Genomic DNA, 16,005 nt, shown 5'->3' with positions numbered 1-16,005 from the left:
AGGCAGGCACGCGCTGCTGGCGGTGACACCTGCCCGCTTCAGAAGTCCCGCTCGCGAACACGAGGCGACGTGACAGCCTTGGTAATGGAGAGCAGATCTCTTTGGAGCGGACAGAAACGTCTGTTTGCATTCCACCAGACAATTCTGCTTCCCATCACAAAGAGCTTAGAGAATTTCTTGACATTATGAGTTTTTTAATAGCTTTTCTTTTTATTAACTTAAACAATTTTCCATTAGCGTGCCAGTGTTATAACTATTTGTTTAATGTCTGAGGGTGATGTAAAATCACCTTAATGGCTGTTAAACCACCATTTTCTGTGCTAGCCTAGTCTTTCCCCAATATGTAACTGAAGTAATCATGTCTCTCAGCATCCTACATTCTTGCTGGAATAGTAAGTTGCTGTTACAGTAAAAACAATTTAAGGCCCAGTCAGCCTCACACAAGTTCTTACCTTTAAAGAATATAAAACTGCTATCCAGAAGGTTTCAAGATGTAGGTTAGGATAAGCTGGTTTTGACGAACAACTGCTTTTGTGTGTTACTTTGCCTACTTTTGAAGCGTTTTTAGTGTTCTTTGCTGAAAGCACAGACCTTCCTTGCAGCCTGGCGTTTCATTCTTGTGGACTTTTACAGCGGCGCCCTGCCACTCTGAACCTTTTCTTCCACACTTTTAATGCCACCCTGTATTGACAGGAGAGGACACTTCATCATTACGGAAAGTTTTTATGGGAAGGGTTGTTGTGGTTCTGAATCAATGCAAATCACTCATAGTGATTCAAGTGAATCATAGTTCATTTGGATTGATGGGCTGTAAATGACTTATCCAGAGGGTACTGACTTATACTAGAAACAAGTGATCTGTAGAAGGAAAACTTTACTGATAAGTTCAATTGTTTTTTCATTTAAAATATGTCAAATTTCTCTCTTGTGCACTCAATACACATTGATTTTTGTATTAAAAAATTACAAAATCAATCTCCCTTCAGTGTTCTCAGTCTTGGGTACTTGTGATCCAAAACTCATTTCATTTCTTGAGATAATTTATGAACTTTAGCCATCGTGGAAAACAAATTACCTGGATGGAGAGCAAAATAAGCAGACAGGGGTGGCTTGCAGAAGAGAAAGGATCTGGGTGCCTATTAGCAAGTGACATGCTCTCTATGGCGCATTGTGAAACAGAGTTTCTGTCTGTCCACCGCATTTTTTCCTGCTGTCATGGATCATATTTGGAGTAAATAGACAAATATATATTATTTACATGCTTCACACACCTTTTCCTTCTCTTTAAATTTTACTGATACAGTTTCTTTCAGAAAAAAATCAACACACTTAAAAGTAATCTGAGCTTTGAGAATGAACCCTTAGGCTAATGTGTCTTCACATGTAGACAATATGCTATGTCCTTTCATTAAAAAAGAAAAAAATAACCAATACTTTTAAGGATTTCTATGTATCCACTGTATATTTTTGATTTTCATATCTGAAACAGCACATCACTTTTATCTTGGGCATCTAAAGAACAAAAAACACCATCGGATCTTATATCTGGTCATAAATATCTGGCAGAAAAGGCTACATCAGGAAGATCATTTGGGTGCTTCTTCTTTGCGAGTAGCTGGAGGAAGGCAAGAAAGACGCAAAGGATGAAACAAGGGAAATGGCTGAGCTTGTCATTTGGGGGCTGGAGCATGGGTCACTTTCTAAAGAAACTTACCTCTTCATCTGGAGAACTTGCTGATTAAAACCCAGTGCTGTGTTTCTCCCAGCTTATTGCATGGTATTAAAGAGCCATTTTGTGTGATTTTTTTTTTTCCTTTGCCACAGACTGATCTGTCTGCCCCAGAACGGTGTGGCTCTGTGTGGGCTGTCCGACTACCTGTCCTGCACTGCAGGATCGCCGGCTTCCCTGCTGAAGGTTGCCACGCTCCTACATCTGCCAGCTGAACAGCTCATGTGATGACTCCCTGAGTCATCAAAACAAGCTAGCTTACCGCTTCAGTTTAACTTGGCTCACTTTTTGATGGAAAAAAGTCAAGAAGTGATCACAAAGCAACTCTGTGCAGAGGGGAAGTGTGTTTGGCGTGAAAATAGCGGCAAAAAAGTGTAGTCGCCTACTGCACTTTCTAGGACTTTAGCAGCTGAGCTAGGAAGAAGCAGTATTTAGCTTTAAAAGGCCAATAAATCTTGCATTTTCTGGTATTTTTAAAGCTTTCACATAACTAACTATCTTAGAACTGAAAATCATGAATGATTTTTCTCCAAATAACATGCCTCTGATTTTAAATTAAGTAAAAGGAATTTAATAGGAGTTGGTTGGTTAATGCTCTTAAATGTATCAGATGGCTGAATTATTATCAGATGCTAATGTTCTATGCATGTTTCTGTAAATATTTATTTTAAGCAGAGTACACTTCACCCTTTGGCTTGAGACGCAGTGTTGCAATGCCAAATTTTACTCAGAGAATCCAGAGCAATCAAGACAACCCATCTCCTGTTTAGATGGAAAAAAGATTTGGTGCCCCCAAATCTTTTCGACATAGTATGCTATATATGCCAGGAAAATATATATATTCCAAAGGCAATGGCTTCTATAAGGATAACATTTTTATTTAACATATCCATTTTTAGAGACAAAGTGCAGCACATATAATGTAATATAGGTGCTTAATCAGTTTGTCAAATGAAATCTTGCTTTCTTGCTTATTTTTACTTCCAGAAAATAGCAAGCTAAATGTATAGGTTACTTTCTCATATTACTCTTGATTGATGTTTATAGAAGAATAGCACTTACAATGTATTCACGGTTCAGAAAAGTGCATTTCTATTGAGCCAGTGAAGAGATAAAAGAAGATTACCTTTCCCCACCAAAACAGAACAAATTCCACAGCATGCTCTACATGCTAATTGACTCACTAAATCAATGTTCACTGTCACATGATCCAGTCTCTTGCCATGAGGCTGTCTCTTCACTTTTCTAAAACAGCACTGCTGAATCAACGAAAGCCACTGGTACAGCTGCAGATACACTTCCAAAATTGCACTGGTTGCTGTGTGGGTGTGTAGTTTTGCTAGCGCAAAAGTGCTTTGTTACAGTTATTATAGACAGTTTACATGCTAAAGTGCTTTGCTGGAATAACATACTCTATATAGTATGCCCTTGAAGAGCTATCCTGACAAAAAGTAGAACTGGCTTTGGAATAAGTCTGTTTGTCAGAGCATTTTCAATAATTCTTTCATTCTTTCAGAAACTTAGGAAACAAAAGTCTCCTCTTAATAACGTGCAAATAACTGTGAAAGGTAGTAACAAGTGATTTGATCAAAGAATCAAGTTTCTGCTTTGACTAGAGGGGAACATTTATGTGTGAATGTACATATCTTACCTGTCCTTAGGACAACCACTTTCCTGATGCGCTTCTGCTTTTTAGTTTTAGGGTGGTTTGTTATTTTTCTTCCAGATCATTTCTCTGATCCAATTCACTGCATTTGCTTTTGTTTTTAGAGGAGAGGGAGCAAACAACATGTGTTAGAGAGCAGGACCTCTTTTAGCCACCTTTGCAGTCTCTAAGACATCTAGAAGTATATTACTGTTTTCTTCATTTTACCTTATTAGAATTCATGTTAAATTAAATGAAAGCATCTCTAAGATCATTGAAATGTCAGTCAGGTTCATGTGAGCCTGACATAAGCTATCTTCCTCCTCCTTCTAAAAATTTCCATAGTCTCAACATCCATCCAAAACCGAATTCTGGCTTGGTGTCCAGTGCTCTAATTACCAGACCGCCGTTCCCCGTACTGTAGCTGTTTTCTGGAATGGGAAGTTCCTGTGACTGGTTTGAGCCCTATTATGAAGCGAGCTTTTGTTTCCAATTTGCTGTCCTTTCTGCCACTTGGCAGAAATATTTCTTGCTTTTCAAAAGCACGTCAGATACATTTGCAAGATCCCTTGTAGCAGTGAAATAGCTTCTCCAGCACCCTCTATACTGACTTCACGCTCCTAAGAGATTCAGGTCCTTCCTTCCTCTGCGTGCTCACAACAACAAGAAGTCACTCTGTGCTCGTAACACTTTCCAAACAAAACACAAATAGCTGAGCTCAGCCCTTCTCACCCTTTGTACTGCTGCTACCAGGAATGATCAGGTTTTAGATAATTTAAAGGCAAAAAACTATTCAGCTATCCATTTATTCAGATTTCTTTTAAGTCTGAATTCAGTATTACTCATTCCTTTGAAACAGGACACACTGGCTTACTATTCCTTTATACATGCCTTCCCCTACACATGTTTCAGCTCCAGGGCATGTGTAAGGTTTTCTTACAATCATCATAAAATCTCTTCTATTTCCTTGCTCATTTTATGCATTAGGTAATCTAATGTTGACTTCATCTTTACTGTTGAGACACTGAAGCAGTAGAACAGTTCACACTTCAAAGCTGTTCTTTATAACATCTTTGTAGCAAACAGCATGGAATAACTGCCAGGTCTGTGCCCTTACAAGTCATCTGCTTTGTCTTTGGTGGAAAAGGAGTAATGGTGAAAAACAGAATAACCACGCAGTTGCTCTACAACAGAAGCTGAAATAAAAACCTGGTGCTCTCGCATCACTTTCTGAAGGAGGACTTCTTTCTGCAGGGGAAGTGTATCCTACATAGATCTGCCGATGAAGGGAAGAAAATCTTGGCACTCTGGTGCTGAGAAGATTGCAAGCATGCAGGGTCGGTGTGCAGGGGGGAACACTGCAGGTAAATAATCTGTAAGAAGGGAGCAGGGCAGGGGGAACAATCCACTTTATAGGAAGGGACTATTAGGTATTGGGGCACTGCAGGGAAGTGGAGACCAGCTACTAGACAGGAAGAGCTCATGAGTTTTTGTCAGTTTAATTCTCTAGACAGGCTGACCATAAGAGTGCTGGGCAATCTCCTCTTCAGCTGTATTGTATAGCTACATCCTAAGAGACAGTAAATTTTGAAGAGGTAAGAAAAGAATCTGTATAAAACATAATGGGATTCTGAGGAAAGGTGAATAAAGAGATCAACATTTAAGGATGCTGTTTTCCCCACAAAAATAGTAAGACCTATGAGCTTTTGTTATTGCTGTGGTAATGCATTATTTGCTAATACAAAACATACTGCAGAAAATACTGTCATCTTTGGTTTGGCTTTTATACTCTGCTTAGCAATACAGAAAACACTGCAATTTGCTGAAGTGTAATTTCCCAGTCTGGAATTTGATCTGGAAATTGGTTGCAACTTCATATAGGTAAGAAGCCACACTGGACATCAAGAGATATCCTTCCTCTTCTAGAGTACAGACCATACTGGAAAAATAAAGGAGATGAAATCTACTCTAACTGAGAAAGATAATACAACTATTTCTGGCTTATGGTGTGGAGGCACATGTGAATTATGTTCATGAAGTTAACATTAATGTGAATGTTAATGAAGAGATTGTCCCAAAGTGTCCACAACTGTTAATTTAATTGGCACCAGGCTTAACACTGGCTTGCAGATTCAGCACATGCCTGAGAGACATCAAGTACTGTATAGGGTTGAATCCCTTAACTAGAAAGGAGAGACAAGAGCAACTTCTTAAGCTGCCATGAGCACTGGAGAAAACATTGGAACTGCACCCAGAGAGTCCACTTATTTCTATTCTTACTTTATGTGTAAATATGATGCTATTACACAGTATATAAAATTTAAGACTTCTTGTTTTAATACAACCATAGGTCCAAGAAAAATAATAAAATTTCTATATTGTACTCACTTCCAGAACTTTGCTGCAAGCTTGATTAAAAACGTATGTATAGCAGTTCTGTATTTAAGAGTGTTTCTTACTTTAAACAGCTCCCTTTTTAAAACAGAATTCTATCATAACTGTAATAGTAGTTGATTTATGTTTTTTGGCTTTTGATAATGTTCCCTTCTTTCTTTTAATATTATTGCCCCAATTCTAATAATTATATTTATTCATTAAGGAATAATATACTTTAAAAGTGTGAAAAAGCACATTTTTGTGTGACTTTAAAAAAGCTGAAGAGTCAATACTTTGAAGTCCATTTTGGATGTAATTTAATACATAAAATAAAGACTCAAATATATAAATACAAATTTCTTCTTAAGAATTTTTTATATTATCACTGAGCTTGTCATGTAATAAATAGACCATTATAATCTGTATGTAATAACAGGATCAAAGGAATACATGTATTGCTGAATATGAAGAAGAAGAAAAAAAAATACTAGCAATAGCCTGAAATGGTTTTGTTACTCATTCTTCATTAAAACTTCTTCCTCTTAAAGGTCTTATTCCTAAAACAAATAGACCAAATAGATTTGTTAAGCTTTGTCATATTCTAAGTTCTGTAATTACCGTTTTTTTGGTTGTTGCAAAACATTCAACAGAATTCAAAAAACATCCAAAATAACATCCGTGCTGTTGGTTCAGTTAACTAACTGTACGGGTGGCAAGTGACACTGTTAGTGCTGTCTTATATGCTAGTAGTAAATGTCTGTTACAGTTGGAAAAAAACCCTCAAGTAAAATGAAAGCCATTTTAAAGTTTTTTGGCCAAATATTAAGCTTTTTCTATGCAGTCATAGATGACTACAAGTCAGTAGAGAAAAAGGAGAAAATACAGATACTTCAAACCTAACTCTTTATTTTGTCTGCAGTTTTTTTTTTTTTTTTTTTTTTTTTTTTTAATTCATAGTAGTACACTTTTTAGAGTAGTTGCTTGTACTCTGTCTCAATCTCAAGGTCTGGGGAGTTTGTTGAGATGATAACTTATGTGGGCTCCCTAATTTTTGAAGCCCAGGTATCTTCTGTCAGCATTTCTGTAACTTAATTTTCCAAAATTAAGGTTTGGTTTAAAACTGTAGTATCAAACTTCAGTACTTGATTAGTCATTCATTAAAGGAAGAATGTTCAAGGTAATACAATTAAGAAATAACTATTTTTGCAAAAAGTACTTGATTTTATGTGATGTAATAAATACTTCATGTCTGGAGTTTTTCCCCTTTAGATAACTACCATTTGACAGATCTTTTATCTGGGCCTGCATCTGAATATTTGCAGAGGCTTCCTGAATTGGCTAAATTAGAATGTAAAATTGTGTATCAGGAAAGAAACAAAAAATTACAAAAGAAAAAGAGAAATGTGGCCAACCTAACAGGAAAGAAACAAGTTTTTCAGGATGTTACTTTGTGAACTAAGAGTTTCTTGCCACTGAAATCCAAAAATTACTGTCATATTCAGTATGATGTTCAATATTTTTTTCTCTAAAACTCTACCAACGGTAAGCAATTCATAAATACCACAATTTGGTATTACCATATTTTATGTTTACATAGACTGTGTACTGTGCTTGTTTTAGTAAATCATACTGGACATGCCTGGAAGCCCTGGATATCACTGAGAGCTGCTCGGTCTGGACTTGCCACTATCTTGTATCTTGATTCTGTATTTTGTAGGGAACTACGCTCACTTAGTCATCTCTCCCTACCCTCTTCTGATTCCCTTAGAAGGGAAATCCTAGGCTAGGAGAAGCTGCAGTGTATCCCAGCAGGTCTGTGGTGGCAGATCAAATGCCATCAGGAATTTTTAATTAACATGAAGACTTGCTTGTCTACTGTCAGTTTGACTCCCTCTCTTCATATAATACACAATATAAATTGCATTAGCTGTTAGTGAAAATCAGCTTTCTGTATCATAATATAGTTTCCTCATTTCATTTTATCTTTTGCTGGTATATTTACTCTGTAATAGCCTTATATTTGTTTGGAGAAAAGGTTTTCTCATAAGTTTCATTTCTGAGTTTGAAAGACCTCCTCCCCCTCACCTTCTCCCCTATCACCATTTAGTCTTTAATTTTAAACTTCCACTGGGTGGCATAGTTTCTCCCGTATAAAATCCAGTATGTGTGAGTCTACAGTAAACTTGGAGCGCTGAACTTCCCTACCTCTTGCACAACTCTGGTTATCACAGTGATTGCGTAGATGGTAAGAGAAAGCTCCCGCTCCAGTGTGGTCCTTCTGCCTGTCTATTTATGGCAGTCTGCAGATGGTCCGTGACTTGAGTTTTCAAGACTTTACTGAGAAGAAGAATTGCTAGGTAGGTTTCTTTCATTTTCTCCTTTTATATCCCAGATATCTGGGGAAACCTTACAGATTTATCTGTGCAAGAGAGCTTGTATTTTATGAAGCTTTCTCTTGAGATGATCGTATTAGTGAAAATGGAAAAAAAAAAAAAAAAAAAAAAGAAAGAAATCTTGGGAAATGCTCTCCTTGTAAAAACTGTACTGTACAAGAGCGAGACAAATAGACATTTGAATCTCTTTCTAACAAACAGCTCCAGGTCACTGGCACCTCAAACTAGTTACAGAACACAATAAAAAAAAGTCCGCATCCATTTTGGAAGAATTCTTAGAAACCTCAAAGGGGAAGCAAAACTTTTAAACATCACAAAAAACTAATATTCACAAAAATTAACTTAAGTGGATTTAATGGGTTAGGGAGGGCCTCCTGCTGTGAATTGCCTGTACAACCTGAAATTTAATTCTGCAAATGTATCTGTCTCTTTATCAGCTAGAGCAAGCAAGCTTCTTTGCTTAAAGCCAGATTTTGTGACTATCCTTATACTGATTATTTTAAAAATTGATCCTACCTATAACCCTAACTTTCTGCAAAATAACTATGTAATCTTCTTGATATGAAGTTCCTATTTAGGCACAAAACTGTTGGTGAGAAGCAATTGAAATTTTTAAGTCCCCCTAGCATCTGCCAGTGCAGCATGTTCAAGGGACACATACTGCCCTTGCCCTCTTTAACAGCCACCAAATGTCTAGAGGTCTAGAGGTTCTTCTAAATTCGCTAATGAAAACTAGTGAAGTGATACTCAGTATTGCACATAATAAGGAATTTAGTACGTTCTGATTTACTGACAGGTCTTTGGATGACCCACTTGCCAAACTCTAACATGCAAGAAGAGAGTTCCTGGCATGTAGGGTTTGAGTGGCAGCTATCATCTCATTTTTAACTATTGATATTCTCTTTCCTCCAAAATTTCTGGTTGGTGGTGGTAAGTTTTCCCCCCAGAAATATTTCCAGTATTTTACCAAATCTACTGTAAGGATCAGTTCTCAAAACCAAAGCAGGTAAATATTTAGATTGGGGGGGGGAGCCTTTCTGTCTGTAAATTCTCTTCTTTCTGTATTCAATTTAGAGTCATAAGGATGGTATGAAAATAACATGAAAATCATAGTGAATTACTCCCTTTTTCATTCTTGTATAATATTTTAATAATACAAGGGATCGCTCTACAAAATAACTACATGATTTTAACACGTAAGTACAAAAAGAGATACGTGATTTGTGGAATGCACATCCACATGACATCCCAAAGTTAGACACAAGCTGAATTTTTGAAGTGGGTGGGTAATGTGCTGATTAAAATGATTTGTAGCTAGATAATTTAATTTGGGGAAAATTGATCTCTTTCATCTCCCTGAAGTACTGGATGCCAATCTCTGTCACAGGAAAGAAATGCAGCTGACAAATCACTAGATCTTACCCAGCGCAGAAAGTTTTTTTACTTGCTAAATCATTGTTCTATTGTGGAGTTAGAAAATATAAGTTTATTCCACTTCAGGTCATCTAATGGTCATGGAAGTGAGCAGGACAGGTAAAAGTACATAAATTAAGCTGATCACGTGTAAATTATGCTGTGATACAGCAAACTATTATATAAATGTCTACATAATTTGTTGTTTGAACCTCATTATTACAAAACATGTTCAGAAATCAGACTACGAACCTTCTATCCTTCTCTGAGAGACTATCTTGATGACTCATCTGTTAAATTGTGGTGTTTTTTCCTTTTTATGTATTTTTCTTTCCCCTTCTTAATGCAGCTAAATGGAATACTTATGGGTGACACTCAAAATTAGTCTCAGTAAAGTTTTCCCAATAAAGGGAATTGACTGGCTAACCACACCAGGATTTTATGATTTGAAAAAACTGCATTTTATTACTACTTTTTTTTTTTTTTTTTTTTTTTTATCAACTGCCTCATATATCTCAAGATTTTCATGTACTTTCATCTGTTTTTGTTCCAAAGATGGTGAATCTTCTGAGTGGATATGGTCATTTTCTAACATGTTGAATCTTTACTTGTATTGGTCTTGGAAAAGATTTTTTTTATATACTTTATAGATTACTATAAAAGTTTTCTGCCATTTGAGTTCTATTGTCTTGCCAATTTGTAGTATGCATGATGAGTGCTACTCTGTTTTCCCAGAGTATTTCCTCAGTATAACAAATTATTTTGTCTAGTGAATTTAAAATGAGAAGACCACTTCTTTTGTGATTACTCATCATACATTTATCTGATCAAATTTTGTTTTCAGAGTCCTTATCAAAAATATTGTTAACTTGTGCAGTTTTAGCTGAAGAGCAGGTCTGTGTGGATCCAAGGCCTTGAATAGAGCTACTAAACTGAGCTACTCAAGGGTCTAGAAATTGGAAGACATATTCTTCACTCCCTCTTTCTCAAATAGGGAATGTTTTCTTGCATTTAATTTAGATGGATATTGATATCTTTCTGTAGGCTAAAACCCAAAACACGAGTTGAATTATAGATCACTGTGTTAGGTTATGTTCTAGTCCAAGTCAAACATATCCTCTCTGTTTAATGTTTCCTAATAATGTTTGGGGGCTTTGAATGTATGGCTTTGAAGACTTGGTTCAGAAAACTCCTGACTATGGAATCAGTCTTTGAAAATATGGCCCATGATATCATTTCATTGCAGCAGTAAAATGATGCGCCTTCTCATGTATTTCATTCCAAGAGAGCTGTTCTTTTCCTGCAATTGATTTTTTTTCTCATTTTTCCCTGGTTCTTCAGAACTTCAAATGCTTTTGTAGTCATCTACACCTTTACTATGCTGTTCAAAAACAGTATCTGCAGTTTGCTCAGGAATGATCTGGTCATTTTGTGGATGTTCAGAACCATCTGCTTCCTGAAAAAAAAAAAGTTACTTTCTGACACAGCCATCTTTATTAAAGGAGTGTGCAGAAATCATTTATCCTAAGTGCTGCTCCTGATCTCCCATGCATAAGCCTAAACCTAAATTGTGACAAGTAGCCAAGATTTCAGTGACTCCCCTTCCATCCTCTCTTCAGCCTGTTAGACTGTTTCCTGCATTTGCGTGTCTTCGCTTTGCTTGACAGTATCAGTCCAGCAGTTCTGCTGTTTGTATCAGAGCTCTTTTAACCAGAGAATGCAGCTACTTAATGTTCTCTCCTGGAATGGATCTTTCAACTGTTCCCATAAGATACTGAAGAATATTTTTTCTAGGAATCCTTCCTAGGACTTCTAGGATACAAATACACAAGTAACTCTGGGTTACTCTCTACCTACCCTCAAAATATCTTTAAAATTGAATGCCCAGGAGTATACTCATTTATCTCTTTAGATTGCTATATGAGATAAGCTGGAAAGCTCTTTTTGTTGGTCCCATAGCTAAAAGAGCCAAGACCTTTACCAAGGCCCAAGCACCTAGAATTGTCTTCTCTGTAATCTCAGTGGGGCCAATTGAGTTTTACAGTATTGTGAAAGCCTTTTCCATAATTATTTGATCTGGACTTTGTAGAGTTTGGTTTCTATTTATAGATTGAGTTTGATTCTTAAAAAGATGCTTTTCATGTTGCTCTTTTGGTGATTTGGACTAATTTAAAGCTGTTGGCTTTATAATTTAAATAATTGCTGTGTTGTAATCATTATAAACACTATGAAAAAAAAATATTTAACCTTTCTTGCTGGAATCCAGAAAATTATGGAATATAATTATGAACAGCTGGTTCCAAATATGTCAAGTTTTGGTTGATTGAATAGTTGTTTAATAATTTTGAAATAAAAGCCTTATCTCAAAGAAACTAAGCCATCTTCTGCCTTATTTGGTAAACACTCTTGAGTCTGCAAAAGCTAGAATTAGGTTTTGCCTTAAAATAAATACTTAAGACTCCAACAGCATTCTAATGATTTTAGTTTTATATGCTCAGAGCTCTCATGCTGATTCTTTTGTTTAAAGAGCCCAAGTCTAGCTCCATGCATAAATGCTGGGGCACGTGTCTCTGCTTTTTGCTAAACAAGGACAATCTAGAATTGATAGGCAATACATTAATATCCCAAAATAACTTTTCCATGTCATTACATGGACTTTTGCATTGACCTATATTAGGCAAGTTGCTTTTTAAAATGTTTAAAAATGCTTAGTGCATTTCAGCCAGCGAGAATCTCGTCAGGTTCAGCCTATGAGTTTTCCTGGATCTGTGCCAGCTGCTTAAGCTGAATCATTCCATTCTGAGTTATTCCCAAATACATAACTGGCAACAGCATTTAGATTAAGTTGGATAAGACAGTGAAAGTGCTTTAGCAAGTCACCAATGTATTGATTTTTCAAAGCTCTGTTTAAGACTTGCATTTTATCTCACTAAATAGACAGCAGCATGTGTGAAAGCAGAAGAGGAAGAAAGAGATGCCAAAAAGAGAAACTTGGAATTTTTCACTCCCAAGTTCAGAATGTGAGGGAGGGAATACCTAGGATCGTGTATCTTCAGGGAAAGGGTATTCAGAAGACCAGCTCATGACAAGCCATCCTGAATTGCTTTGCTTTGGCCTTAATGGGAGGGGGGGCGGGGGGAGAGAGTGGAGGGAGGAAGGCATCAGCTTGTGCCTCCCTGTTAAGGGTCTTCTGTCAAGGGTTAGAGCAGTTCAGTTTGTTTTAATGGGAAGTGGTTTCACTGGGAAAAAAAAAAGTTTTTTTTCAAAAACAAAATGTTTTTGCAAAGAACTGCTGGCCTTCCATTTTGACAGCTGGATAAAATATTATTTGAAATGGCTCAGATAATCCTGTGGTGGAAAAAAAACTTAAAAAAAATATGAAAATTAAAAGGAAGATATGTCTATTTGTCTCTAGAAAATAAACAAAGTAGACCTGAAGTAGTTCCTTTTTAAAATATTATCTATCTTTTCCACCGATGAAAGACGACTAATTTTCTTTCTTTTCTTAGATTCATCTTCTGGGAAGGTTAGTATTTAGAAGACTATCTCTTATTCTTATTGCCTCATAACTTCTCTCCCCAACCTCCTTAAAAAAAAAAAATCAAAATAACACTTCTACCTGATTATCTCTTGTTACCAGTCTTTCCCTTTCTTCTTTCAAAGCTGTTTCTTTTATTCTTCTGAGATGTATTCTTGACACACAATAGCTAGACAAAGTTCTTTCAAAGGATAATATGGAGGAGGGAATGTGAGATAGTGAAGGTAGCTACATTTCTGGAGCAACAGGGATAAAGGTGTTGAGAACTGGCCATACCAGCAATATAGCCAAGCTGGCACAGTTCTGTCCTGCTGGTTTCAACCAGTCTGCTACTTGCTTATGATAGGGTTAATCTACAACCAGAGAAACTACTCACAGATAATTATGAGATGACTGTAAAATATGTGTTCATTCTCTCTTGCCGTATCTGTCCATATAAAGCTGATCTCACTGTGTCCTGCTTTTGCAGATTGCTGTTGCTGGTCCCACCGGGCTTCATGCAAGCCTTGAATTTACAGGCATCCATAGCTTTTACATGAAAGAACTGCAGCAAAACATTGGTAATATTTTAAAGCTTTTCACGACAATATACAATACTTATTGTATTAATTGTTGTATTTCAACATTAAGTCAACCTGCAGTTATCCATGAACAGGTTGTTTGTGCTACGGATTCCAAGCATGCTCCAGATGCAAAGCTGGCTTCATTAACAGCCAACCTATTTCTGGCTGCGATGACTAGTACATGAACTAATACAGTTGCCCCGTTTCGAGGACCAGCCTAGCTGTTCCTTGTTGGCACCGCCAGGTCAGTAAGTTCTGTTTCGCTTGAGCTGGCTCCATGCACTGCAAAGGTAGGTTTTACCAGTGCAGAACAGTTCTGCATGATTCCAGTTTGGCTGCATTGGGCTTTAATATGTTGTACTCAGCATTAGCCCTGCTGAGCTCCTAGGTGAGAGTCATTCAGATACCTCTGTGTTTTTCTCCCCTTTAGGTTCCCAGAAAGCTTGTTTACTCATGCTGTGAGAATTTCAGAGCCACTCCTGGCCTGGGATTCTGCACGAACTAGTAAATCTTCCCAGGAGTACTGGGGAACACAAAGAAGAGTCAGCAGGGTTTCTGTACAATCACTATTTACAAATACCACTGTTAAGCTGGAGTTAACACTAAAATGTTCAACTCGCCTTGAACCAGCTCCATGCAGAGCCACATAGAGGTTTCTGCATCATGCTTTTCATAACTTCTTGATAACATACCATGTTATCAAGTTTTTTCACTGCATAATTTGAGCCCTTATTACTTTAAATCCTCAGATATGGGTATATATCTCAGTACGAAAATGTCAAATTTACCATTTTGGAGGAATATCTAACTATCTTTTAAATACTTAACGTTTCCTGCATTAAATAACACAGTTTTTAAAAGAACATACTGAACAGAAAAAGGAGTTAACCTGATTCCAATGAGGGAGAATCTGCCTGTGAGAAATCTCTACAGTGGACTGAAGTCTGGCTGCAGTTAGCTTGTTTGCTGGAAGGAAACCAGACCGTCATTTTGCCCACTTCCTAGAAGTGCATGTCTGTGGGTGTTCTCTTTTCTTTCTCACCAGCACTAGAGATGAAAGCTTGCAATAAGACCTGACTGCTATAAAAGCTTCCTTAAGAAAACTATTACTATAGAAAATATTAACATCAGCTCAAGTTCTCCGCTATTGCTCTTGCACCCGTTACAAATACCACTTCCTGTGGTGTGACAACAGCAATTGCTTCTTTCTTGGAACAAGAAATGCAATAAGAATTGCTAAAGCTAGTTCTAATTCTTTGCTGGGTTACCTTGTTTGCTTAAAGCCGCCTTTATCCTAATCTCTAATTACCTTTCTCCTGCCTGTGTATAGATAGGAGAAAAAAACTGTTTACAAATACGGAGTTTTCCAGAAACCTGTGGTGTGAAGATGATGGGAATTCTTCTATATGTGTGTCCCCAAATAAAGTATTCCTTTGTCTTGAAAAGACATTTATGACTTGCATTCTTCCTTTATCATATATGTGAGGGTGTCAGCAGAGATCCCACAGCACTGTGCTTTCCTATGCTAAAGGAAAACTGGATTCATGAGTCTTTGTAGCCCTCATTACAGTAGCTGAGTACCCTACATCAGCAGGTAAAAAACACAATGCCTTCGGTTCTTGTCTCTGGATTTTTATGAGTCCATTAAGAAAGAAATAACCTAAACTGGATTTATAGTCCCCTTACAGTTTATTCTGCTCCCTGCTAGAAGAAAAGGCCGACTTAAAGGACCATTGCTGTAAATCGCTAGCCATAGCCAATAGTCCACTTTCAGATTTGGTGGTACTGCCCTTAGCTGGTCATCACTGCTTGCCGTCTGGACATTGCCACCTCTGCAGATTCCTGCAAAAGCATGTGTGAGAGTACTCCATACTCCTCTGGCAAATTCAAACAGGTGAGCTGAAATCACTTTCACTGATGGATTAAACTGGTTAACTTTGCTTGCAGTGGATTAAAGATTACTTGCTTCCTTCTATCAGCAGAGTTAGGAGGGTGATGATAAGTGATTTTGTAACATAGTCTTCATCTACCCCAACTTCTTAAAGGAGTTATCCTTCTGGTACTTCAGTACAACTATATCCCCATCCATAAAGTATGTGCTCTGGGAAAGTGAGGTGATTATCAAGTCAAGAGATGGCAAAGCAGTTTTTCCCATAAGAGTTAATGTACTACAGGGGAGGATGCCTGAGGTTAATGAGATATATAGGGAAATAGATCAAATTCACTTTAGTCCGAGTAAGATGATGAAAATGATGAAAACACAGACATTTAGAAGTAGACAGCAAGAAAGTAGACAGTAAAAGATTAAGGTCAGATGTTCAGTTTCATAAAAGTGACCAAGTTTGACA

This window comes from Rhea pennata, chromosome 2 (assembly GCF_028389875.1).
Source record: "Rhea pennata isolate bPtePen1 chromosome 2, bPtePen1.pri, whole genome shotgun sequence".
Taxonomy (NCBI): domain Eukaryota; kingdom Metazoa; phylum Chordata; class Aves; order Rheiformes; family Rheidae; genus Rhea; species Rhea pennata.
Note: the sequence above shows the minus strand (reverse complement) of the source record.